At 39.4% G+C, this 27,634-nt stretch overlaps 1 long non-coding RNA gene across 2 annotated transcripts in view; it reads right to left on the bottom strand.

Moving 5' to 3' along the window:
• Positions 1-27,634, bottom strand: part of LOC113006402 (uncharacterized) — a 65,649-nt gene that overhangs the window by 14,297 nt on the left and 23,718 nt on the right. For both annotated transcript variants that reach the window (XR_003269747.1, XR_003269748.1), the window contains exon 2: positions 15,480-15,544. This is a non-coding gene — a long non-coding RNA (uncharacterized LOC113006402). The remainder of the gene's footprint in view (positions 1-15,479; positions 15,545-27,634) is intronic.

The raw sequence follows: 27,634 nt of genomic DNA, 5'->3' as shown, positions 1-27,634 counted from the left end.
CCAAAATGTTTGGGCTTGGTTTTTGTTTGGGAATGTTTCACATGCCATTTTGCACATTATAAGAAGATTTGATGGAGGATTTGGTCATGAGTGAAAAGGTAATTGCACCATTTTTGGTATGGATCCGACTTCAAGACCACCGCAGACATGGCAGTTTAATTTCAGAATGTTCCAAATTACATTTTGCACATTAAAAGAAAATATGATGGAGAGTTTGGTCATGAGTGAAAACAGGTGCATAGTTTCTTGGATTTGGCTTCACCTCCGATGTGGGAGTTTAAGAAAACTTTACGCTTGGGATTTTAACCGCCATGGTAGTTTCAAGAGTATAATTGCAAAATCTGATAGCATTTTGCCAACATGATGCTTCTGCAATATAATAAAACGGTGATCAGTCTGACTTGAAATTTGGCACAACTCATCCATGTGCTTTCCCAGGAAGGATAAAAGCAGCAATCAGCTGAGCAGGTGTGCGCTGATAAATATCTGGACCAGATGCAGTTTTCTAAATTTGTCCTGTTTAAATAAAATAATGAATTTAGAGGGCTGTGCTGTTTTGGTAGATGTATGTACTTTGGTTATTAAACTTGAGTTCATCTGCTGCTTTCGAACAAGTAAGGTGGTGCTGCTTAAAACCCATTATTGTCGCCCTGTATCTGCAGACACAGTGGTAAAATGTTCTTTTTAAAGGCGGTTGCATACTCGAGCCCGTCATCTTTCACTTCAAGGCAAGGCTATGAAAACAGCTTCATAAATGAGCAGTTAAGGTTCTTAACAGCTTTACAGCACACGTTAAGATGTTTGCCACATAATTACATACTGCGGTGATTTGAAAATAGTACACAGCGAAATTATAATTTTTATCGCCTGTCCCCTCCATTCCTCAGAGGGTTTGTCATTCCGTTAAAAGAAATGATACCAAATCCCTCCAGAAGAAAAACAACCGACTGTGAACCATTATCAGACAAAAGAATTGCTTTGACCAGTGCATGAAACGCCACAAGTTTAGTTCTCCTGTCTCCTGCACACACAGACGTGCTCCTATGCAAACACCAGTTTGAAAACTAAAATCTATATATTCCATAAATTAATGGAATATATAGAGATGAATGCTTCTGAAATTCTAATGACCATTAAGAGTCCAAGAGGTGCTACTATTTTCTTTTGGGAGGTTTGAATCCCTGAAGCATAAAAAATGAACATAACTGCTTAAATGTGTTTTGTTGATTTTCAATGAATCAACCAGCTGTGCCTCTGTGCCCAACTCACCACCCAGATGCCAGAAACTGTTACGAGGTGGACAATACTTCACTGTTCTGTGATTAGCCGATACATCAAAGTTTATAACCTACCACATCAATTTTACTTGGGTAGATAAAAAAAAAAGGAAACTGACAAAAGCACATAGTTGCCACGCATTTATCACATCTATTATTAATCAGCTACATTTTCATGTTCACTTATCTTTAGTGGAACATTTTAGTTTTCCAAACCATATATTTCCCATTCTGTTATAATCAAACCATCCTGTTTAATCATAACTTACTTTAAGTTGGTGTTTTTTCGTTGTTGTGTTTCTTGGATGTGGACAGAATGCATGGTGGGCCTATGATGTTTGTATTCACCTCCAGCACCGGTTAGGACGCAAATCATACCCATCACATTATGGAAAAGTGCTCTGAGCTAGTTTTGATCTTTCGATATTTAGCCAAGGTTATCTTTGGCCAAATGAGACTAAAGTGGAGACGCTACATTCGGAGAAAACCAAATGCAGCATATCAGCACATCTCACAGTGGAGGGCCAATGATTTGGGCTTGTTTTGCACCCACAGGAGCTGCGTACTTTGCAGTCATTGATTTAACAGTCAACCATGAACTCCTCTACACCAAAAGATTCTAGAGTCACTGCGAGGCCATCTGTCCGGCAGCTAAAGCTCGGCCCGATTCGGGTCATGCAGCTGGACAGTGACCCCAAGCACAGCAGCAAATCTGCAACAGAATAGCTGAAAATAAAGGAATCAAGCAGTTGTAATTCCCCAAAGTCAAACTTTAAATCGGACAGGATGTTGTTTTATTAACTGCATAATCACCAACGTACCTATAGTTACGCTTTAAGCCAAGCAATTTTGGACCCCGAACTAACCATCCAGTGATCTTCCAAAACCACGATGTGAACAGAATTTAACAATTGTGATTATTTCACAAGTTAAACCCATGTGTTTTCATTTATTGTACTCCTCATAAAAAGTTGTATTAAATGTTTGTGTCAAATTTTGCAGGTATTTGAATCAGCCGGAGATCAAATTTGAAGATGTGCCAGCAAGTGTGAAAAAAAATGTTTCTTCCAGCGTTGCTTCACTTTGGAAAAGTCAGTTTCAGCCACCTGACAACCTAAAGTACATTTCTGTACAACAGCACACAGACAGGCTCTTATATGTGTGTGAAACAGACAGATATGTCTTAATATTAACACTAAGGAAGCCACCTTTACAATATGGACTCCCACGTGCTAATGAGATCACTTCCTCCTGCCCAAACTCCAAATTATCACCGTGTCACTGCAATTGATTTGAAATAATGTTATCCATAATGTTACAGCAAGGATTGATAATTTCAGCAGGTAATAGACCACTGCTACAACAACCCACACATTTCATTATTTTTAATTAGACCCACCTTTTTAGTCCATTAGCACCAGCTGCTACACCAGTGCGTTCAACTTGTGAACCTCTTTGCTGCTGATTAACATTACCATCCTCAGACTAAAGGCCATCCTGTTTTTCAGCATTTTCCAATTCAGGAATAATAGAGAGATTTCAGCCTTTCTCCCCTTCACAGCATACTAGATGGACTGCCAGTACACCAAGGGACTAATAGAGACACAATTCTGGGCAATTTGCGGTACCCCCTTACCTGAATCTTCGCAACAGGAAACAAAACTATAACTCCCAAGCAACTCCTAAACAGAGAACATTCATTGTCAACACAGTTGGGCTATGAGTCAACCAGGGACTATTTGCTGTAGGCCAGCTCTTGCCATCCAATAAGTAAGCATCGATAGCAAAATCACCTCTGCATTAAACAGTGCAAGGGGATCTGGTGATGTTTTTTTATTTATTTATTTTTTCCCACACGGTGAGAAAGTTGCTGAAAGGCTGTAAGAACAGAGTGTACTTTCAGCTAAAGAAAAAAGATGGGACGTACAGACAATTGTTGTGAAAATTATGATAGTTTGTGATATAATCACAAAAAAGGAATGGTTCCTTTCAAGCTTTGGACACAAAATCCCACATTTAGGAAATATTTTTGAGTCCAAAGCATGTACTTTTGAAGTGAAAGCAGGTAGCTGTCACCATAGCAACCAGAAAAGCATAATTTTTAACAGACTGGCAAGCTCTGTATTTTATTCCAAACCATATTTTTTCTAAACTAAACCAAGTAGCTGTTGATGGCGAAACCAAGCCAAGCAACATCATAGAAATACAAAAATCATGTAAACGATGAGTATAAAATATTTGATGTGCATGAATAGGGCTCGGGTCTGATGCCTAGCTCCCCCGCCATCGCTCCAGCCTCAAAAAACTTTTTCCTCTCTCTCTTGTCAATACATATTAAAGCAAACTGATGGAAAGTTGTGTTGCTGGACATGAAATTCTGTTGGGAATTTTATGCCCAGCAACACAAATCAATAGATTAAAGGTTGAGACTATTTCACAAACTACCCCGCGGCGGGGTTACATACACAGTGGTAGCCTGGCCATCAACAGTTACTGATTCCCAAAACATTACAATGATTAGGCAGAAAAGCAAAATGCAACTACACAAAAAACTGTAACATGCCAAGAGACTTGTGCTATGAAGCAGGGTTTAGGCTTAGTGGGGTAACTTTAGGGTTAACATCCTATCCTGCTGTGGCGCAGGTTATGTTCGTGAATAGTGATCGACTGAAACAGGTATGACTCAACAGTTCTTTGGAAAACTGGAAGACTTCTTGGGCCGCAGTGTGCAGATAGGTGACGATTTTAAATAGTGATTAAATTCTTTATCTTTCCCTGATAACATTCATTGATTTTTTTAATCATTTTTGTCCTTGGCTGACAGCATGTTTATTGTTCTATAACCATTAATATGTGACTGTAAAAACAGGGCACCATCAGGCCTTAATATCAATAGACTCTCTTACCCACGTCTAAACATCAATTTAACCTCCCAAGACCCGAACTCTTCCACGGCATTTTTAATTTCTCTTTCATATTTGGGCTGATTGGGACCTGATGAATGTAAAAACAAAGAATTACCGGATTTTTTTTTTTTAACCTAATTTTTGTTTCTAAGAAAAATAATAGCCACATATGACAATATTAGTTTAAAATTTTGATACAACAGTAGCAGCATAATGTCCTCGTAAGTGCATATCAGGCCCTTGTAGAGCAAAATTGAGTATTTTGGTCTAAATAACCCAAAATGTGATGTCCACATATGTGGACGCAGGTCCTAGGAGGTTAATGGAATAACAGTATAATCCATCATATTCTTTTGTGTCTTAATGATAAACCTCTAATACTAATACTATCCTCGTTTTAAAAGGTTAACACTTTATTAATATACTAGGCCTTTTCTGGTCTCATTGACCAAAACACTTAAATTGCACACACATGCAGTACACAAACTCACACCGCTCCTTTGGCTTCAGCAGCAAATTAGCTTTAGGCCTTTACTATGTGTTTAACGTCTTCATATTTCTATAATTTTATAGTTTTGTCTTAGTAAAATCAGTTGGTCAGCTGCCACTGTACTAATCAGCATTTCCAGTTAGGCACATGAATGCACATTTAGGTAGTTTTTATATATGTTTTATTTATCAAAAAAATAAAACAGCCCTCCAAAAAAATAAATAAGTTAAAAACCCTGAATTTTACGGATTATATGTCATCTACTGGACAGCATCTTTAGTTCGTTTTTTGTTTTGTTTTTTTTGTTTTTGTTTTTTACAACATTTCATAAGCTGACAAATTATCCTGGTTATGGCACCGCATTTTCCCCTCACATCCGTACTTCTTGTGTTTCAAAGAAAACAGACATACATTTCTGGTTTTAGTCTAAACAAACCGATTCAAGAAGAATGTAAGCATTCATTGTCAAAAGTGGCATCTGTTTGCTGTACGTAGGCTGCAAAACCCAATAGTGTGACTGCTGCTCTATGTCCGGGTGAGGTCAGCGGAACAATCAGCTTCACCTCGGGGAACGGCCTGTCATCACCTGTGTAGTTTCTGCAGCACTAAGAAGCAATGATGTTTTAACAGCAACTGCAGTGGGACGTATGGATCTGGCAGACAGCAGGTCACTGTGACTCTAAGGGAGGTGACGGACCGATTTCTGCGGTGCTGGATGGAGTATTTCCCCAAAACAAAAGCCACCACTGCTTATGTTGGAATGAGTCTTGTGGTAGCAGCGTGTAATATCCTCAAGTTGTCTCTTTTTTAAGGCTTCCTCTGTTATATTGTTTATTGCATTATTTCCAAGACAGTGATGGCATTAATTTGCTTTTCTACTTGGCCCTGTGAAGTTAAGCAGTTTAATTTCTTTCCATTTTTAGGTCCGACCCTTCTTTCATCTTTGGAAAGCCCCCCAGGGAGATGTGTCTCTGCTACTGACCTCTCTCCTGTCTTGAACATGAAAAATCTTTCTGCATACAGGCCTGATTATGCAAACACTGAGTCCGTTCCTCAAATGGGAGATGACTTGAACCTGCATAATTTCCTGAATATGTATTTTTTTTTTTTTTGGTTGGATGATGAATAGGGAAACATGTTGTTGCTCATACCTGCCCAACTGTAGCTCATCCTTCTTCCTGTTACCTTGGGCCTAATTTAATAACCAAAAACTCACTCAGCCAACTGTGATCCTACTGTGCACCCTGATGGCAGAAATATGTGTAAACACCTGCACTAATTACCTTCTCAGGCAGATTATTTATGAAATGCATTAAAGCATGTGTAAAACGATTCATTGGTCAGAATTCGGAGCAATTTTTCACTCGACCATCCAAATATCTTCCAGCCCAAGGGAGGCAGAGCACGTTTCCAATGAAACTAAACGGCATTATCGCTTCGTGACTGTTTATTTTCAGGATTGTTTGCGCTGTGGAGACTAAACACGATTATCAAATAGACAAAGATGAGGATTGCTGTGTGCTTTAAATCAGACCACACTGATTGTTTATGTTAGATGCAATCTCCTTAATGTGTTTATCATCCTGTGGACATTGGAGGCTTTTTCTTTTATGAATTTGACTAAATTCAGTTCAGACAATACCTATTTCTTAGGATCTGTATCTCTCGTTAATAACCTTCGCCTAGATATGCTTCTTAAATATTTTCTTTCATGAAGTTTGTCAGACTGTATTGACTGCACTGCAGGTGCTGGGTAGAGGACAAAATTAGCACGGCACTCAGCCTTGAGTGTTCAGGAGGACTAATTGAGCCAAAACTTCTCCGAGATAGACATCTCTGATTACATTACATCAGTGAAATATTCTTGTCTCACAAGTGTGCTGATACTGCAACGACAATGAACGAGACAAACTTCCATAATGATTAACAGTGGGTAATGATTTTACATATCTACTAATTGTCCATGTTTGGTTATCTTGTACCAGAAGTTACTGGGAGGCAGCCAAATTGATCGCGAAAATTTGTATTAATTTTCAAGCGTAATGATGAATGAATCAAATTTGAAGAGTCTAGTCAAATCCATTACTATCTCATCAGTGAAAATGACAACAGATAATAGATTTCCAGACCCCGCCGTTCAATTGGTGAATCATTTAATATAGTTTATACAGTTTAATTAGATCCACTGATAGCCTTTCAACAGACACAGAACGGTAGCAAAATCTCGCATCACGCCCAGCTAAAAATGTAAAATCTCAAACGAGCGCTTCACTTAAGCTACTGAAGGTTTTGCTTTACTAGAAAAGGTTTAAAGACATTTAATGACAAACAGACAAACCTCAGCACAGCTTCCTAAAAGGAAGGAGATTTAGCCACAATCTAAGCCTCTGACTGCGAAGATGGTGGCGAGACTCAAGTTTGATGCCACTGTGCGAGAAACACTTTTTATTTCTTCAATGAGATGAAAAGAGCTGGTTATCTCAAGCCGATCTACGGGAATGAGATCAGATCGATTCACATACTTTTTCTGGTGCATGATATCAGCACACTTCCAATCAGTTTATGATAGGCTACTACTGTTTGCCATGTGCACCAACCCACTGCCGTGCATCCCTAAATGCTGGAGCCACACTGCTAAGAACTGCTGAGCATTCAAAACAAATAAACAGCAGCCGGCAGTTTCGGTTAATGACAGCACGCTTTAGCAAACCTTGTGAGCAGAGTCGCGTTGAGTTGTTTTTTTTCTAAATTGTGCTTTATTTTTTTTACATTTGAATATCAGGGCTGATTGAACAATAAACTGATGTTTCGCTCAACTGATAAAATCAGAAAACTGCAAAATCAAAAAGTCCTGTGACAACTGAGCCGCTCTGATGTGTGCCAAATATATTTAAATTGCTCTACTTCTTTTAATGTTGGTCTACTTTATGCTAAGACCTCGGTGCTGTGTGTAAGGGGGGGGGGGGGGGGGGGGGGGGGAAGGGGGGATTTTAAAGTATTGGGTCAGCCTTGGTTGTGGTAGATACTCTGGTAGAGTGCTAATGGACTGTGATCGGGATTGGGGGCAAAAGTTGGGCTGGGAAATCCCTAAAATCAATTTTATACTCAAGGGCAATCCAAAAATGTATGCAGCACCCAATTATTTAATATCTGAATGTTGTAGAATCTTAAAGTCCCATTTCCTGCTAAGGGCAGCAGTTACTGTACTGCAAATCATGAAAATGTGTTTGCCTTGACTTTGCATTTATTAGCTGGGTTTATTCGTGCTCTAGCAGGTGACAGCTAGTCGGATGTGACAGAGTGCAATATTATCCCTCAGACACAATCTCCGCAATTTCAGACAGCTACATCATGAGAGGATGATGTCTTTGAATTATTGATGCATTGTCAAGGTTGAGTGCATCATGCTTTTTAAGGGACTGCGAATACAAGGAAACTGCTTTTTTTAAGAAAAGGAATACTTCAAAGTCTAACATCCCACAATTAGAAAGATATTAGTACACTAGAACTATATAATGATTACCCCATCTGAGCACAGCGAGGCTAAGAGATGTAGCTTTTGATGACCGCAGAGAGCCGAAGAAGGCGACTTCTGACGGATCCTTCTATCTTCGCCTTGCAGTTGTAGCATTTGATTCATGAACGCTGTGGCTCATGCACAGGAGAAGTGTTATAATTAACTATGAGGGATAAATGCATCACACGGCGATTATCCTAATTACTTGAGATATTCTGGAAGTTCACTATAGCATCAGAGCTCTTCTCTGTGTATTTGTTTCATATGAGTCCCTTGGAGACACTAAAACACAACCGCTGTTTTATTTAAATGCAGAGCACCTGAAGTTGAAGTAATTTATTGCATCCACAACTTCATTTACAAGAGGAAAACATCAGTTTCTGCTTGCACAGTTTAAAGAGTTGTGTCACTTAGTGGAGACTCTATTTATTTAAAAATCTATCTAATTGCTCTCACACAATTCGCCCTGTATTTTTAGCGCTTGTAACCCAATCGTCACTCCCTGTTCACCTGGCCCGTAGACGAGCCTGCAGGCAAGAAGTCATTTGAAATGTGATTTAAAAATCTGTGAACTTATCCTTCAAAGTGACTCTTTATATTGAACTCACAACAACTCAAAGTTGCGAGCATAATGTGTCTGTGTTGTCAGCCATATTAACAAAGTGAACACACCATTAAACAATGTCATTAACCACCGACTCATGCTAATGTCTTCGTTTAACTATCAATGACGCTTAGCTTACTGGTCTGAAAGGGAAATCTGTTTTCTGGATTATTAGTCCAAAATAGAAATTCAGTGAGCACTTCGAATGTTGTTGTGGTGCTTGAGAGGGTGGGGCACTGCAGTTAAATTGAATTGAAATAATTCAAATGGCAAGGATGGGCAGTGTAGGACTACTTGTGATTGTGTTTATTGATGTATTTGTGAGTGGTTAGCACGGAGTCAATGAATTGGGTGTTGCTTTTATACTATGTTCTTTGCAATATCCCATTTAGCATGCCCATCTAAATGCTAATAAGAAAAAGGCTGTTTTGGAATTGCTCAGTATAACTGATGTGGTAATTCACTGATTGCTAACTAACTGTAACTTTGTGGCAAGTTAAACTTAACATGACACCTGTAACGCTTTGTTTTTATGAAGATACTTTTGCAGCAACTATCATCGCTGTATTTTGAGGCATATATCAGACCAAAACCTTGTCATTCATCTCTTTTGAAGCTTCTCCACACTTCTTTCTCACCACATCGCTCAGATACCTCCCCACAGAGGCGACAGGATGCTCAACAAATATGACCCTGAAAACAACCAAAGAATATTTTTAACACGTTTTTGTTTGCACTGTAGTGACACATGTCATTATGACCTCAGGTCACGCTGTTCTTGCGCGTTCTTGACTCTACCCAGGTGAAGGATCAAAATCATAATGCTTAGTCGGAGGCCTTAAATCCTTCAGCTAGTTTAAAAAACATTGTTGTCGGCTCCTGTGACTTTAGTTTCTTTGTGACATTCTCATTCAGTGGCTATATTAATCAGCCTCAGCCCGTAGGCCCAAACAGATGGCTTTGATAACTCGCTTAAAGCGGTCCAAAACTCTGCAGATAGCGCTACAGTAAACTAAACATCCATCTTTGGCTCTACGCGTTCCATTCCCCATGCAAACAGAGTCATTATACTCACGGCTTGGGGGAAAGATTCCCTGTCACACAGCCTAACCCTCTTCTCTCAAGGATTTGGATCCTTGTCAGCTGTATTTCTTAAACTAGTCAAGTGACACTAATGTTAAGTGAGCGTTACTGGCTCCAGCCACCTTGAATATACAGACATTTAACCCGACTTTTTTTGTCATCTGTTCAAAGTGACATTAAAGCAAACTTTCAAAATCTGTTTCATTTATTCATTTATATTTTAAATTGTTTATTTCCTTTAAAGCGTCGCCTATCGGACTTGAATAACGACGCAGTGCTTTTTACGCCTCTGTCAGCCTGCATTTATTTTAGCACGTTTGCTCAAGGTAAGAGGAAATACAAACACTGCATGGCACAAACTTTTTTTTCTTTTCCTTTAGTCACAGCCTGTTTTATCTTGAAGAATTAGAGTAAAAATAGATACACAAAGTGAGCTCCTAATTAATTTAGGGCCTTTTTGGCTGTGTACGCCTCGTTCGTTGGGTTTCCACTGATGACTTTAAAGTACAGTCAGTTTAATTTAATGCTTTGCTCATCCATTTCATAAGAACAATTACACATCTATAGCACTTTTGATAGATAGCCATCTCATTTCAAGGTGACTCGAGTATTTGAGAAGTAATACTGTATTTAATGTAGCTTCACAAATGACACTTCCAAATTGCTAAAATGTATGCAGTGGCTTAAGACAGCCGGCAGTCCTTAGTCACCGTGAAGTATGTCTTAAATTTAGCTGGTCCTGTATTCAAGGATAAAATTATTTTGGCATTTAGAAGCGAGTGGTTCTGCTCAGAGTTTTGAAGCATGTTTATTGTTATTTTTGTGTATTTTGAGAATGTGGGTAATGACTCAGCAGCCTGGAGCCCAGCTACAGTCAGTGCTGATTAAGCTTAGATTACTTCGTTGTACGGACACACTTGAATGTTTCCATCTGTATGTCTAAGATTCACCGGAACATCTGCCTAAACTCTTTATATGTCATTGCCTTCTCTTGGCTAACATTCATTTTCTTTATTTAATAAACTGCTGTTGTTTATCACACACTGATTCATTGTCATTCAAGTGCTATCCTGTGCAGCAGTCTTCACTCAAAACCCCCCAAATAAAGTCTGTGATTCATTTATTCATCTCATCTTTAATAACTCTTTTTTTTAGCTTGTTTCCTCTGTTTCCTGTAAAACACTCTTTATAAATAATTCTGGATGAACTTGAGTTGACCCTCTCGAAACACAGGTTTACAGTGTACTGTACAAAGAACACATTTCATCGTTACTCATTTCTCTTTGAAGAATCTGAATGTGAAACAAACAAAAATCACAATCAAAATGTAAAATCAGTATAACGCCGCCACCACTGAGCACCGGGGTCTTCAACAGACCCTAACTGTCACAGTGTGTTAAGCATATGCACACCAGACGCTTATGTGTCCCGTTACAGCAAATAGTCTAAAACACAGGAGAGCAAAATATAATTAGTGATTTTTCTTGTTTCTGAGGTTTTGCCAATATTTTGCAAAGTACTGCATTTTGTGAGTCTTGTCTGTGTTTGTTCATGACAAAAGATGCCATGTAATATTAAGTATAAAGAAATATAGTTGAGAAAGTGAGCATAACAAGAGAGGATGAGATGAAAGCATTGCTCTGATGCTTCAGCCACCCCCAAGTCCTCATTTAACTTCATCAGTCTGTCTGCTTTTCTTACTTTTTGGTAAAAGGCAGCTTACACAACACAGTCTTTATGCACCATCTTTGTTTGGTCAGACTCACATACACTCTTTTGAAAAGGAAAATGCACCTTTTTCAGTTTCAGGGTTTTTCAGGGTTTATAATCTTCAAACAACCTCAGTAGAACAACATATAACATGTTACACGGTGTCATTATTCTTTTAACAAAAGCCAAACCAAACTGAAGAAGCAGTGTGTGAAAAACTAAGCATAGCCCATGCTTCACCGGCACCTTTAGGACCAATAATAAATTTGCTGTATTACTTTATCAGTCTCTCACATCACTGTGGAGGAATTTTGGTCCGCTCTTCTTTACAGCCTTGCTCGAGCTCTCAGAAAGGACTGCTGCAGCATTTCAATCGGGTTGAGGTCTGCACTTTGAGCCACTGGAACACCTTGATTCTTTTCTTTTTCAGCCATTCTGTTGTAGATTTGCTGCTGTGCATGGGATTTATTGTCCCGTTGCATGACCCAATTTAGGCCAAGCTTTAGCTGTTGGACACATTTCACTCTAGAACACTTTGTTATACAGAGGAGTTCATGGTCGACTCTGACTGAAAGGGGCCCACGTTTTGCGGCTGCAAAACAAGCCTGAATCCTCATCCCCCCACCACCATGACTGACAGTTGGTTTGAAGTGTTTACACTGATATGCTGGGTTTGGTTTTTGCCTAATACAGAGCTGTGCATTATATGGTCTCCACATTGGTCTGTTATGTCCAAAGGACATTGTTCCAGAGGTCTTGTAGTTTGTTCAGATGCAACTTTTCAAGCCATAGCTATGCTGCCAGGTTCTTTTTGGAGAGAAGAGGCTTTCTCCTGGCACCTCTTCCAAACAAGCCATACTTTTTCAGTCTTTTTTATCTGTACTGCCATGAACTTAAACATTTAGGATGCTAACTGAGGCCTGCAGAGCCACAGTTGTAGCTCTTGGGGTTTTTTTGCAATTTGTCTGAGTATTGCATGAGCTGACCTTGGGATGAATTTGCTGTAATGCCTAATCCTGGGAAGATTGGCAACTGTCTTTAACATTTCTCACTTGTAAATAACCTTTTTTCACTTTCAGAACAGTGTAGTGAATTCCACATTTTACTAACAAACAAAAAATCCCAAGTCCGATCCCAGGAGGAGATGCAAATCCCTTTGTGGCTGCGTCAGGAAGGGAATCTGGAATAAAAAAACCTGCCAAACCAAACATGCATAGCAACCCACTGTGACGACCCGTAGTGAATAAGGGACCAGCCAAAGGTAGCAGTGGGACTGTAGAATAAGGAACTTAAGTTTGTTTAAAAATGGCCTCATAACCCTTCATGGGTTGATGGGCAGCAACAATGGCTCCTCTAAGATCAATGCTGATGTCTTTCCTCCTTGGCTTTACATTAACACACAACTGAATGCTCTGGACCCGAAAACTCAAACCTTCTCCTCTTACAGAGGTGCTCACACTTGCTGATAATCAGTTCATCAAGTGCATTTAGCAGCACCTGGCTGCCTGTTTATCCTCTGAATTCCTTACGGGTGTAATGCTTTGTACATTGTGGCTTCGTTTTTGTTGATTAAATAACATCACGGTGTAAAATATAAATATCTCATGTTCTAGACCAGGTTATATCTTATTATATCCTGATATGTTAAAATGATCGAAATGAAAGAGTGTGTACTTTCTCGTTCACGTGACTCTATTGGTACACTATCAAATTCTCACAAAGACAGTAAAACATTTGCACCTCAAAAAAGTTCACAACCACAACCAACTTCAGAAAAAAACACAGCGTTACAGAATTACGAAAAGCACCGAAAAGATGTCTGACGTAAAAGATTTGGCTGTGCACCTTTAAAAGCAATTCCTTTTTCTCTGTTGATTGTGAGGAGCTATACACCCACATAATAAAACTGCACTTACACCCATATTTTAAAAGATTTTTACATGCGCAATTTGTTTTTCATGGCAAAAGCTGCAGCTATTAGGCCAGTATTCAAATGAGGCATTTGGCAACAAACCATATTTCTCTCACAAGACACTTGCGTTGTTTTTCCCCGACCTAGCTGTATACAACTATTACAAGTACAAATTGGACACAGCTTCATGGAATCCTGAAAACTGGGCAGAGAGTGACTGGTGGGCAGATGGGCAGTGGATAAAGTCTTTTATTTCCACCATTGAGCAGCTCCACACCTTGGATAATAGGAGCCAATTCAGTTCAGCCCATAAAAAGGTTTATCAGTTCCTGTCAGCATGCCCTGCAGGGGTGAGGCGACAAATAACAAGGTAGTGAAAAAGAAAAGTGGTAGGAGTCCAGCTCCCTAACCTGTTCCCCTGTGCCAATGGCCATCTGCATTTTCAAAAAACTCTCATTTCCGCTCATGACTCGAGATAGGAGATTGGAGAGTTAAAAGTCATGTTTGAGCAGCATTAGAAGGAGATACTGAGGTCACGTGATGTGAAGATGCTGCACTCCGTGCATCTTAGCAACGTCACAAAATGTCAAGCACTTTGTAGGCTGCCTGGCAAAAGAGGACTCGCTGTGAGCGTTACGTTTCACCGGATGGTCGATTTTAGAAAATGATTCAATTAAAATTAACATTGTATTTACTGATGTATACAAAAAATAAAGATACAGAGTTACAAGTTGTGTGTTTTAATCATTTGACTGAAAAACTGCTTTGGCAACAAGGTTAATGTTCTTTTGATATTTATATTGCTAAAATAAAATGAGCGTATTTAAAATGTTTAATGATTCGGTCAAAGAGGTACACATAGTCTTCTGCACTTCAGAATATTTATTTCTGGGAAATGATTCTATTCAAGTGCAGGACGATGAACAAACCGTGTCAAATTACAGCCCTCATCCTGATTTGACAAGCTTGTCAGATCTAAACTAAATTTCTGTCTCTACCTGTATATATATTTTTAAAGTGACCTCAAACCCAAATAAACCTGGAGGTTCTCTCCAAAAGCCAAAAATAAGGTTTCACTATAACAGACTAGATTTAAGGAATTACTCAGTTTGAAAAGAAATGTTTTTTTCTGTCAAAATATAGGCGACTTTCACATGATGCAAAACTTTGATGATGGAGAAGAAGAAATGAGACAAAGTTTGTTTTGTTTTTTTAAATTCTACATTGCATTTTATGTACAGCAAATAGTAATTTTATATATATATATATATATATATATATATATATATATATATATATATATATATATAAATTGTATCTATCTGTATATATATATATATACACACATATATATGTGTGTGTGTGAGAGAGTATTATTTTTTCCCCCCTTTTGAGAAGTGTTGGGAGCACAGTCGTGAGAGCTCCTCCACTGCGTTTGCCTTATGCTTGCTGGAATAAATTGGTACCATATGGCACGATGACAGGATCACTCAATCTTCTGTGTACCTGAACACCACATTAATCATTTTTTGGGGGATATTCTTTCCCTTTCATCACACAGGAATTTCCAAATAGCCCCTGCCTTTATTTCTCTCACACATGTAGTGAATTTACATAAACAGAGTACACTCTGCCCTTGTTATAAGCCAGACTATTTGCCCAAGTTGGAGCAGGAGCAAAACAAAATGTTAAGGTTGGGTGTCAGGTGAGACTTTCTTCCTCCTAAACATCTTGACTTACTTTGATTGTGAAACGTTTAGAACGAGGCGCATTTTTTAAATAAATCTTTTCAGATAAACCATAAAATTATCCACATGTGTGTATGCAAATAAATCTCACACATCGCTTTTTTATACAAGTAAATAAATAATAAGTGAATTTTTAAAAGATTTCCACAGATGATCAAATGTTTGCACAGATTTTTTTTTTATCAAAGTAATAATCATAACTGTTACTTTAAATGTAATTATTTGCACCTACCTTTATTGAATTGCTATGATGAAATTCCACATGTATGAACATAAAGCTCCTTCCACTAATTCAGCCTAAGAGTTTATAGACAGAGAAAGGTGAAGTGAGTAAAAAAAAGGGTGGAGTGGCCCAGAGGTGAGAGAGACGAGAGAGAGAGAAATGGAGAGAATGAAAGAGGGAGAAGTGGGACAAAAGAGAAAGAGTGGTCTTTATAGCAATGTCCGCTTGATGAATCAGACATGTCTTATTTGTTGGCTGCACTGCCAGGGAATTTGCATTGATTATTTTCCCCTCAACAGATACATTTAAATCAATGTGGCACAGCACAGCCAGAATAGTGTGAGAAAATGTGCTAGGCACACAGTGAAGCCCGGAGCTTTAACCTTGGTCAGACAGGAGGAGCCACAGCTCCCCCTTCATGCCAAACAGATGAGATCAGGACTGAAAGCAGGACAGCACCATCTCTGATCTCCCAGTGAAAAAACAATCCCCCTCCTTCCACCCGTAATAATATTTCTACGGGCCAATATGTCTTCATTACACTGCAATTTTTCATATGCAGATGTGCCAACTAGTGTTTTCCCCTAGTTTTACAAAAGGATATATTTTGCTTTACACGTCACAGTTTTGCTTTTGTTCTGCTCTTTTTCCTCTCAACACTTCTTAGAGGTTGCTTATGAAATCATGTTTTTATTGCTTTGTCTGTATTTACACATGCTTTGTATTTATAGTTTTTTTTCCCCAAGAATACAAAGAGGTCAGCAAAATTAGTTTGTTGTCATTTAACATTTACAGGAGGAACTGCTTTATTCGGCTCTGCATATCCATGTAACTGTATCTGCTTTGCAGTGGTAGGCATCAATGTGGTTTGACAAATGCAAAAAAACATTTTCCAGGCTTTCCTTATTTACAAGGTCCAGAATAGACTGTTGCATATTTTCTTAATGTTATATTAAATGTGAAATCCCATCTTTAAAACACAGCTCAGGTATGATTTGCACTGCAAGTATTTTTCTTTCCTGACAAAAAAGCAGGGTGTCAAGACTTCTTGAAATACGCTGTCAAAGATGTACTTTTATTTGTAAAAACGAGCTTCTCAAAGACAACAAATGCTGTATTTTTGTGAATAAATAAGCACGATTTGCATCATCCTTTCACCACTCTATGGTGACACATACACTGTTGCTCAGTAAATGTATTTGATCATCTGGTATTTGCAAGCGAAAAAGTAGGTTAGGTTATTATTTACTATCACAGATGCGCTGGCTTTAATGCAGACCCAGTGTGGATCACTGCTAATGCTCCATCACAGGGTCAGGCTTAAATAACACTTTGATTGAAGGTTTTTTGTCTCCTGTAATAAAGTCCTGTGCTGCCCTCTTGCAGTATGTTAAACTATGTGATTGCAGGGTGCCAGCAGCGTGACATTGTGAAATTAACATGTTGCAAAAGGCAACGTCTATTGTATGTTTCCAGTTTAAGAGAAAATCAGTTTTTCATTAATGTTGTGCTTTTTTCTTTTTCTTTTTCCCCCCATTTTCCAGATTTGTAAGCTGTGGGCTCTAAATTATGAATTTCACATTCTAATTGGATTGGCTATTTTTAACACGCATGCCCAAGATGCACACATACACCACAGACCACTCCTGCTGCCTCTCTTTTCCTGTCTCTCTCATTCCCCATCTCATTGATAATTTCTCCTGGAGCTTCAGCCTCTCACAGTGAGATCAAAGTGCCTGTCACACACTGCCAGTGGAGGATGGTTCAGGAGCATCACCCTACAATATATTATTCCTCTGTGGATGATGAAAGAGTGTGTACTGGGGTGGAGATGACGCTGTTACGAGGCAAATGCAGCAGGGGGCATGATATTAGGCAAACCAATCCACTCCTGGGCTGACCGTTACATTAGGGCTCTAAAGTTAAATTAACCCCTGAACGTGTTACTGGCAAATACGCCAGCATCTCAGAGAGATTTACTGCAAGTGTAAATTTGCTGCTGCGTGCGCTGCTACAACAAGGACCTTCATTTTAGAAAAAGAACAGGAAGTGCAATGATTCATATTTTGAGCCCGTTTTGATAACAACTGGTGGCAACAAATTATGCAAAGTTTGCTCACTATTTTTTTTTCTTGCATCAAGTTGTTTGTTTGATTTTTTTCCTCTTCGAAGAAAAAAAAGAAAAGAGAGGCTTTCCAATATCTCCTGACTGTCTCTCTTTTCTCTGAAAGGCACATCTTAAGTCTGACTAAAGCATACACTCGTCTCTCCCCTAGGGTGCAGTGGCAGCGGTGCAGAAAAAGTGAACTGCCGAGGACCCCACTGTTTAGCAAACACTCCTACTGAGGGGAGGAATTAATTATTCAGAGCCAAGGACCAAGGCAGCCCCATTTGATTGCACCACAAAAGAAAGGTCAGAGCTTTTCATATGAGGAACCTCCTGGTTGTGCATCCTGTCAGCTGAGGGGACGTGTGTAGGATATAGGGCTGAATGGCAGCTTGGCTAACGGCTCAATTAAAGGGACACAAATTTCTAGGTGAGTGTGTTCACCAGATATGCGGCAAACAACAGGTACAATGCAATTTCACAAAAAAAATATGATTAGCAGCAGAAGAGAAATGGGTGATTGTGCCAACTCTGCAGGAGCTGGAGCAAGAGAGAAAGAAATACGCCTATTTTATTTAGGAAAAAAAGAAGAATGCTGCTGGTGAGAATAATTAAAAAGTTATGACCACTGAAATCAGCTTTTGTATAAATTTGAAAAAAAAAAAAAATCATTTCATTTTCCTTCTTCGCAAGTTAGCAAATGATCCATTACCGTTTGAATTGTTAATAGGCAATAATGGACTTCACATTTAATTAATAACATATTATTTAATTTTGTGCAAAATGACCTTCTAAAGACTGAATTATTAGCTTTCAAATACTGCAAATACAGTGTGGACACTTGTGGCAATTAATTGAGTCGGTGAAAGTTTAGTGCCAGGCTCCCCATAGTGTGATCGTCTGCATAATCCGATCGAATTTCACCAAGAAAGGCACGCGTTTTTTTCCCCCAGTCATGGTAAAATGCCTGATTTTCATCGAGTCCCTTCTCTCCACTCTAAATTCACAATGCTTAGCTCACAGAACAGACCATGAACATAGCAGTGCCGCAAAATCCAGCTACAGCATCCTTGGGGTTTATGGAGTAAATCTGCTGTCAAAGTAGAATACTGTTGAGGCCTCTTGGTCCGTTACTATAGGTTATAATCTCTAAAAACTATGGACTAGTGAGCCCCAGCAGGGTGGAGGATGGAGCCGGGAGAGCAAATTCTACAACCATGCAACAGGGGGTGCCTCTTCACTCACTATTGGTGAGTGTGCGCTCCACACCAGAAACCGAACACTTCTATTGGCTCTCTTCAACACCCTGTGAGCCAATCGTGTATGGCCCAGCTCAACCATTCCATAGAAACCAGGCCTGCACCAGTAATGACATCAACTACTCCATTGAGCTCCAGTCTTCACCCAGTAACTCACACTATAGTGCTCAGTGTGTCTGCAAAAGGTCAAAAAGTAAAATGACAAAAATGTGAGGAATGCAACCTCACAAAATCAGCAACCTTTGAATGTTTTTAGTATTTAGTATTTAGTATTTATTTATTTATTGTCATTGTCAAGAACAATGAAATTGCGTTTGGGGCTTCCATACAACCCAAAAAAAAAAAAGAACATAAATATAAAAATGTTGTGTAAAAAGAAAAAAAATATCGGTGGTCTAATTGCAGGTAATCAGTCAGTAGGTTGTGTGTGCTAACTGTGGTGTCTTCACCTTAACAGTATGAATTAGCTCATTGATTTATGCTGCTGGAGCATTATGGCTGAATAGACAGATACAGATAGTAAAGGGGATAGGTCCTTTCTGGGATGATTTCTTGCAGATGGTTCAGCCATTACATCTTAGTCTCTCAGACCATTAATTTCCCAGGTAATAAACCCCTGTGTTGTTAGCAGGTCCCCTTCCCCCCTGCACCCTGTGCCGCGGGATGCAGCCGGGTGTAGCTTGTGAGTAGTTGCCAAATGGAGATGACAGTTTGCTCCATTGTTCATCAGTGAAACCATGGAGCCATGCTGAGTCTATAGCACATGGATGAAAAACACCAAAAAATTAACGTGTTGTAATACAGTGTGTTATTTCCCCCCACAGAGATTTCTATCACTGCTTCAGGTCTGCCTCGAACGCGTCCAATAGGGCTTGACAGATATAAGATTTTGCAGACATATTTAATATTGAAATTACAGACAGATGAAATTTTGCATCAATATTCTAAATGTATCAGGACAGAGAGGCACAGGAAAAAGTAATTAGACATAGACACCAAAGTCCTGGGCGAAGCCTCATGTTCTAATTTAAAGTTTTTATTTCCACTTTCTAGATTTAGAGTTTCTCACTTACAGTAATCATGCAGTGTCAACGGAGATCTCTGTATCTGCTTAATTATTAACATACAGATTTTTCTTTTTCTTTTGCTTGTTTTTCTGCTCTGCTTCAATTTCTTCACAGAGGTGAGAGGAAATATTAAATTACTTTTTCCCCTTTAATATGGGCTCACTAACTTCTGGATGCATCGCATGTTTTTATGAGGGATCGCAAACAGCACAGGGTCTAAACTTACCGTAAGCACCTACAAATTCAGCTGCATTGAAAAGTATTATATCCTTTCACTAAAGCTGAGCGGGTTCGGTTCATGTTCTTTTCAGACAGATGTAGTGCAGCAAAGAAAGGCCAAAGTGAGAATTTATTCAGGATGGCCCAGGCATTATCTGCAATAGTGAGTGAGTGTAACCCTTATCAACTTTGAAGTCAGGGAAAATGCATGAGTCGGTGGGAATGTGAAAGCTTTTCTTCCTGATAGCACAAGTATTTCATCACATTTTACACCAGAATATACTGTACTGTTGGCTACTTTCAGTGCTCCAGCAATCCAAAGGCTAGCAATCGACTGTGCCAAAAAAAGAAAGAGAGGGGGGAAAACAATCTAACCTTGATTGTCAAACACTCCTTTGCTGTGCCAGCCTCATGAACTGAGGCAAAACAGCAACACAATCTACCCACTCATAACACAAGCGAGGATCTCTGGAGCAATAAACTGATTCTGAGAGCTCTCATCAATCTTTAATCCTTCCTCAGGCTCCGTGGGGCCGCAGTGAGTAAAAACCTCCCTGCAAAACCAGAACGAGGCCGGAATCTGGCACATTCAAGGTTCAAGCAAAGGCCTGGAAGACTTGTTCATGGGGCCAAATCAACTGAGGAGACCTTTTAACGCTTCATATCCAAGGGCTGAGACATGTGCCAATATTCATCACTTGTCTACAGCAAAGGTTTTAAGGGAAGGGTCATCAGAGCTTTGTGGTAGGTCGGGAAAAAAAATATGTTACGGGATTTTTAGAGGACGTATTTAACCTTGGTTATCTTCTCTGATACAAAGAAGATTACGTATACGTAAAAATCCGAAAATACAACCACAGGCTGTATTGAAATTAGTAAATACATTCACTTTGCAGTGCACTAAAACGAAATGGACCCGGGTATTGACAGCAAATAGTTAATCATTAGTTGGAAGGAGCATTAAAGTAAAGTTGCCTGGTGTTGTGTGGGCTTTGGCACTACATCCCAGCATCCAAAAGTCAAGGACACATTCTAAGCTGATACGAGAGAGGACAATCTAAACAACTATCTGTGTCATCGTACCAAAGCCACAAACATAGCAGCTGCGTGTAGCCTGTGAGTTGTTGCCAAAAGGATATGACAGTTCGCTCCACTGTAGATCAGTGAAACCAAGGAGCCTTGCTGAGTCTAGAGCACAACGATGAAAAATTAATTCAGACACCGAAAAAAATTAAGTGCCTCAGGAAGAGTGTGTAGTCTGTCCCCAGAGGTTGTTCTCGTCCCTATTCTGAGTGGTACGGGGCAGCTTGTAATGCGACCTAAGTAAGTGTCTGCTGACTGAAAGTCTGAGCTTTAGTCCCACCATATGTTTTCCCACCAGTATTTTACAACTCGGTATATCCGAGCAAGTCACTACAATGCAAACGCAGCGTATCGAGGTGGCCTTAAAGGTCTGCTGAAATTAGCGCGTGTATGTCTGTTTAAGAGGAAGGCTCAAAGAAAAATGTCCTGCTTCCAGGACACACAAAAACATTGGTTGGACACCATTTGAAAAGTAAGGCCACGCAGTGAGTGGGCTTTGGCACTAGCATCCAGAATCTCAACGTCAAGGACACAAACGAACAGGATATGGCAGGGGCCAGTCTAACCATCTGTATCGTCACACTAAAGCCGCAAACAAACCTGTTTACTTTTCATATTAGACAAAATACCGAACTCTCTAGAGTAAAGCCAGACAACCTCCACTGGCCTTTCTAGCTAATTTGTATCTAAACTTGCCCCGACATAGCTTGGTTTTCTGTTGAGGCTCGTCTCATAAAGATATAACAAGTTAGACTGGGGAGGCAGCGGGAGGGAGTCCACGCTAGTTCACCCACTGCAGAAGCAAAGCAGGTGGCCAAGTTGGTGACAATGAACAGACAGCATTGGTGGCCTAATTTCTTCATGTCAAACAACACCATATGGCTCCTCTGCTCCCCTGTACCTATTTAGAAACTGCGTCCGCATAAGTATGCAAGTATCATAGTCTTCACAATTAATTAAAAAAGGGAGGTAAGAGGATGCACTTCATTGTATATACTGTAAAAGATGTACAATTAAGGAGGGGAAAAAAAAAGAAAACATATCCCCCCAGGTATTTAGGCTTTATGCATGCCACGTCCTTGAAAGCAGCAAAGTTTCAACAGACAGTGTTCTTTTTTTTTTACCCCCTCGACACATCCTCAAATTTTGCATAAAATTGAGACAAGGCCTCTTACAGTTGTAGAGCACTCGTTTGGAAAAAAAGTGGAATATATTCAATTAATCCCTCTGACCTCTGGTAAATGTTTCAGAAGATGACAAGAAATCCTTGCTTTCCAGTCGTCCGCACTTGATCGCAACTTGAAATCGGTTTACAAAAAAAAAGTTGTACATTTGTTTTTTATCACTACATTATGTAAAAACACACCGCTTTAGACGCTGGAATAACAGTTATTAATGTTCAAGGATGAGTCAACCTTCTCAGCATTTTCATAGATAATAGTTTGAAATACAATGTCTTTGCTGCTGATGTCAACAGTCAGCCAGCTAAACTAAAATGATATTTAAAACATATCACCAGAAAAGCTTTAATGATGTTGGCCAGTGATTCTGTGACAGCTCTGCTAACAGAAGTGAAAGGCTCTGTTTATACCCAACCATGTGACTAATGGCAGTGATTGCTGACACAAACTTTCTCAAAGCAGAGGTGGTGACAGGTAACAAGGTAAACTATGTGCACGGAGACAGGCCGACTCCTTAAGTGGCAGCAAAAGAATATTGCACCATATGGTTCCATATGCTGCACGCAGCACTGGAAGCAGATCCATTACAGTTTATATTCAATGCAAATTATTTAAATCCCATAACAGAGTCTGCTGTTTTTGTTTTGGATCATATCGATTTCATTAGGTGTCTAAAATTCATTAAAAAAATGGGTTTATACGCGAGTGGTCCCACTCTCATTTAACGTGTGTGCTGCACCATTTGTGGCACCACATAAGAACTGTTTCCATTTAATGTTTTATTCCACAAAAAATGCTCACTTATTCAGATGTGAGCATAAAAACAGGAAAATATGAAATGAGAGACCTAATCAAAACATATCCAAAGTTGTAACAGTTATTATGCCTGTTATGATTATAGCATTTAATCCAGTTAATTTGAATTCCATTTATGTCGACCCCCTCGGGATTATTCCCAGGTGTCATCTTAACACAGAAATAAGACCGCAGACAATAGCAGAAAGTTTTCAGTGAGAAAGAGTTGAAGGGCTCTTGTCACCCCCCATGGGTTCCCAGCAAAATCTTTCAGCAGGGGACGAATAAAGCAGAAAATGGGTTTGTGCAGCATACAATAGCACACAGATAACTAGAAGGACAAGTATTGAAAATGTCCAATGGGGACGAGTTTGCAGAAATGCCTTGGTTCTGCACGACTGTGGAATGCCTGGTTCTTAATGGCGCACTAGTGGGGGTCACCATTAAGTGACAAAACAATATCAGTGGGGAAACATTTGCATCACGGTGTACAAATATGCAAGTTGTCAGGCATAGAAAGCCTGGCCTTTTCACTGTGACAGCAATCCCTTTAGGTGTGAGGCGAGTGCAGTTCAGTGGCGCAGGGGACAGCAAGAGATTTGGTGGTGGGGAACCGGTGGGACTGCGGAAGTTGCATGCAGTGAGGTGTGTGTCAGGGCGCCAGAGACAAAGAAATGATTACACACAATGAGTGGAGCAGAGTACATGCTGACACTAATGCAGTCCGAGGGGAGACACGAGACAGAGCACTTGTGACAACTGTGAGAGGGTGACGCTCCTCTGACAGACAGCATCGGGGGTAACAAATAAAACAAATTTGGGTTTTTTTGGTTTTTTCATTTGCTTTTTGTTTGTTTGTTTTTATAAAAACTACAAATAAACCTGAAACAGGCCGCATAATCGAAATGTTGCCTCAACAATGTGACATAAATGAATAAATCTTTTTCAGGGTTTCAGCTTAAAAGGTTACACATCTGTACAGTTGCAGTACAAACAATGTGATTTCATACAAAGAGCTGCACAATCACGTGTGTGGTGAACATAACAGCACGTCTGAGGCCGCCATGTTGCTGCAAAATGTTAAACATTTGAATCCTTCTAATATTTAAATGATTGACTGTTTAAGGTGTCCTTGGCTTCTAATGTTACAGCACTGGTTAACGTTACTTAAATAAAGAAATGTACCAAATGTTAATGTCAATAAATGTTACCATTAAGGAAAAAGGAGCTCAGACAGTCTGACGTAGTCAGAAATATACTTGCTATCTACACAGACGGGCTCCTCTTATATACAATAACATAAATGGTTCTTATATTGCATTTTTCTGCTCCACTTGAGCACTCAAGATGCTTTATACAACATGCATCATTCATACAAACACTTTTTTATGTGTCTAAGTGCTTTCTGCCTAACATTCACACTCGGGCTAACGCACTGCCAGCAACCCTGGGTTCAGTATCTTGTCCAAGGATACTTGTATACCAGAGCAGCTGGGGATTGAACCACCAACCTTTCAATTAGTAGATGACCTGTGCTACGTCCTGAGACACAGCCAACCAAACATATCACGTATATATTGTAGGGGACCGTGCCAATAGGTTATGGAGTACACAGGACAATAGTTTAATTCACAAGTCATTAATATGCTTAATACTAAGCATACTTGCATTCAAGCTGTAGCAGAGAAAATCTCCATTATTTCAAAAAGATTTTTTAAAATCGTTGTCAGGTCTGCAATTATGGAAAGTACAGAAATGCACAGTCGCTACTGTACAGATCAGATGGCAGCTTTCAAGTTGTCTGCTTCACTGAACACAGCGAACGAACCTTCACCACCTCTTCCAAAAAGATATAATTGTAATAAAAAACATGCAGCACAGCTGTAAAGTACTTTGTTTGAGATCGGTAAAGGCAGTTCTAACTTTACTGCAGCTCTGAACACTTTGCTCAAAGGATGTGTGTCATAAAGACTTTACAACTTCTAATTAAATTTGATTCGGAACAAATGAGAATGTTGCACCATCATGAAGTCTGACAGCACATTACATATGCAGCCCTATTATTGATTTTACTGAGTCTACTTGTGTGAGTTCCTCTGGGCCAGCCTCCATCTCTTTATGACAGATGGGGATCCTGATGTGCTCCTGACTGCATCTCACTTAAGGGGTGTGCTTAGGTGCATGCTGTTTGTTAAAACAACACCTGTCTGCGACTATGCGTGCGAGCAGTATTCAAGAACTTCTGTACAAGTACCTATCACCAAGTGTGACACCACCGTGGCTGAAATTGTGGCATTTCTGTTCCAAGTCACCTCATCAAGCATAATTTAACTGAAAATCAAACAGCAAACAGCTCAGCTTTGAATACTTCATGCTTTAATAAATATGCGAGGAAGGATTTCGAAAACAGTTGAAGAATAGCAGATTGCAATGACCTAAATAAATAGTTCACATCAAATTCACTGCATTCCCAGGAACTAGAAAAGTGTAATTTTCACATCAAACCCGCGTCCTCTTTCTTCAGAAACACGAGGACAGAATGAATAGAAAAGATTATCGCATTGCACAAAGATGCTTTAAAGTACCCACATAACACGCACAGCAGAGTGGCGTAACCTCTGCAGATTCTTTGATACCACACGCATATTTCTGAAAAAAAAAAAGCCTATTCCTCTTTCCACTTTTCTTCCTTGCTGAACACGTAAAAATGCAACCATGCATCAACTCAGTAAACACCTTACTCATTGCAATAAAACAAAAATGCAGCAGCCAAAATACATTTGGACTTTAGACAAAGCCTCAAACTGTGAGTCACATCGTGATGCAACCAGAGAAAATATTATTCCAGAAACTGAAATGAAAAAGTTGAGCGGTCAAAAGAGAATTTTAAAACGCATGCTGAAATGATTTCTCTTGCTCTGTGCACATATCTCAGAAAGCATCTTTGGACAGTGAGAAGAGAAGTGATGCTTGCAACTTTCTACAACACAACTTTAGTCTACAGATTTTATGATAATGACTCTTTATATAATGATCATTAGAATATTTGAAACCTCTGGGTTAAAGTTCCAGACATTAATCACTCTACATGGTTTAAACAACAAGCTGCATGAACACCTTTATCCTCTACACCAAATTAGGGAACTATTGTCTACGTTACTGAATGCCTAGTGCATTCCTTAAGGAAAGTTTAATCTATTTACAAATACTGTCATACAGTAAGCCCAAAGGCAACAATGTCACGCTGAGAAGAAGAATTACCTCTGCAAGTGACAGAGAATTTCTATCAAAACATAATGATATTCTTTATTTTAAATGCACACACAAGGCTTCAAGAAAGGACTAGCCCTCCCTAAATGCCAGTCAAAGTGTCACTGTAAGCTCTGCTCTCTTATGACTCCTGACTGGGAGACACTTTTGGGAAAATCAACAAAGGAGAACTCTTCATCATCTTGGCAGGTAGGTCTCTTCACAAATTACCTTTTCCCCTCCATCCGTCACACAAGGGAGTTCACCTGCATCTGTAGCACAATGCTCTGCTGCTCGCTTCTTTAACATCCCACATCTCTACAGCTCATCTCATAAAATATTGCTTCATTATGTCTTGAAATAATGTCACAAATGCTCCACATGTGAAAGACACCGGGGAGAACACACACACACACACACACACACACACACACACACACACACACACACACACACACACACACACACACACACACACACACACACACGTGTATATATATATATATATATACATATATATGTAAATATATATGTATATATGGTTTATGGGGTTTTTTTGGGTTTTTTTTTTGTGTGTATATTAAAATTTAATAAAGTTTGAGTCATAAATATATATATCTATATATATATATATATATATATATATATATATATATATATATATATATATATATATATATATATATATGCAAAAGTCCTATTGCACTTATTTAGGTTTCTCCAAACCAGTGACCTACTAAGCACTTGTTTTTTGTATTGATGGACACTAAACACAGCTGGTGAACCAAAGGTTGCAATCATGTGGTTTAATTTGCCCTTGAAAACAGGCCTGTGTCAGCCTTTATCCAGGTTGCTCTACACCTCTTTCACATACCACATCCAATGAATGAGAAAGACTAATAAGCAGCAAGCATCACCCAGTGGACTTGTCTAATTGGGTCAATCAACATCATCACCTCCTATAGCAGGGAAAGAGCGAGAGCATTCAGTATGTCAGAGGTGCTGCTCAGACCACTGCAAATGAACAGGCAGACGCGTGTGGATATTATGATATGGGTCTGTGATTAAAAGAAAAAGTTTCTGATAGTCTGGCGGTGACATTGCATATCTTCTTGGCCTTCTTTCGATCTGACATCTCTTTACGCAACTCCCCCCCCCCCCCGTGCTTTGAGAAAAGGAATGTTTTAGTTAAAATGTGAGAAAG

Source organism: Astatotilapia calliptera, chromosome 15, assembly GCF_900246225.1.
Source record: "Astatotilapia calliptera chromosome 15, fAstCal1.2, whole genome shotgun sequence".
Lineage (NCBI taxonomy): Eukaryota > Metazoa > Chordata > Actinopteri > Cichliformes > Cichlidae > Astatotilapia > Astatotilapia calliptera.
The sequence above is the reverse complement of the archived record's forward strand: the minus strand, read 5'-3'. Positions and strand labels throughout refer to the sequence as shown.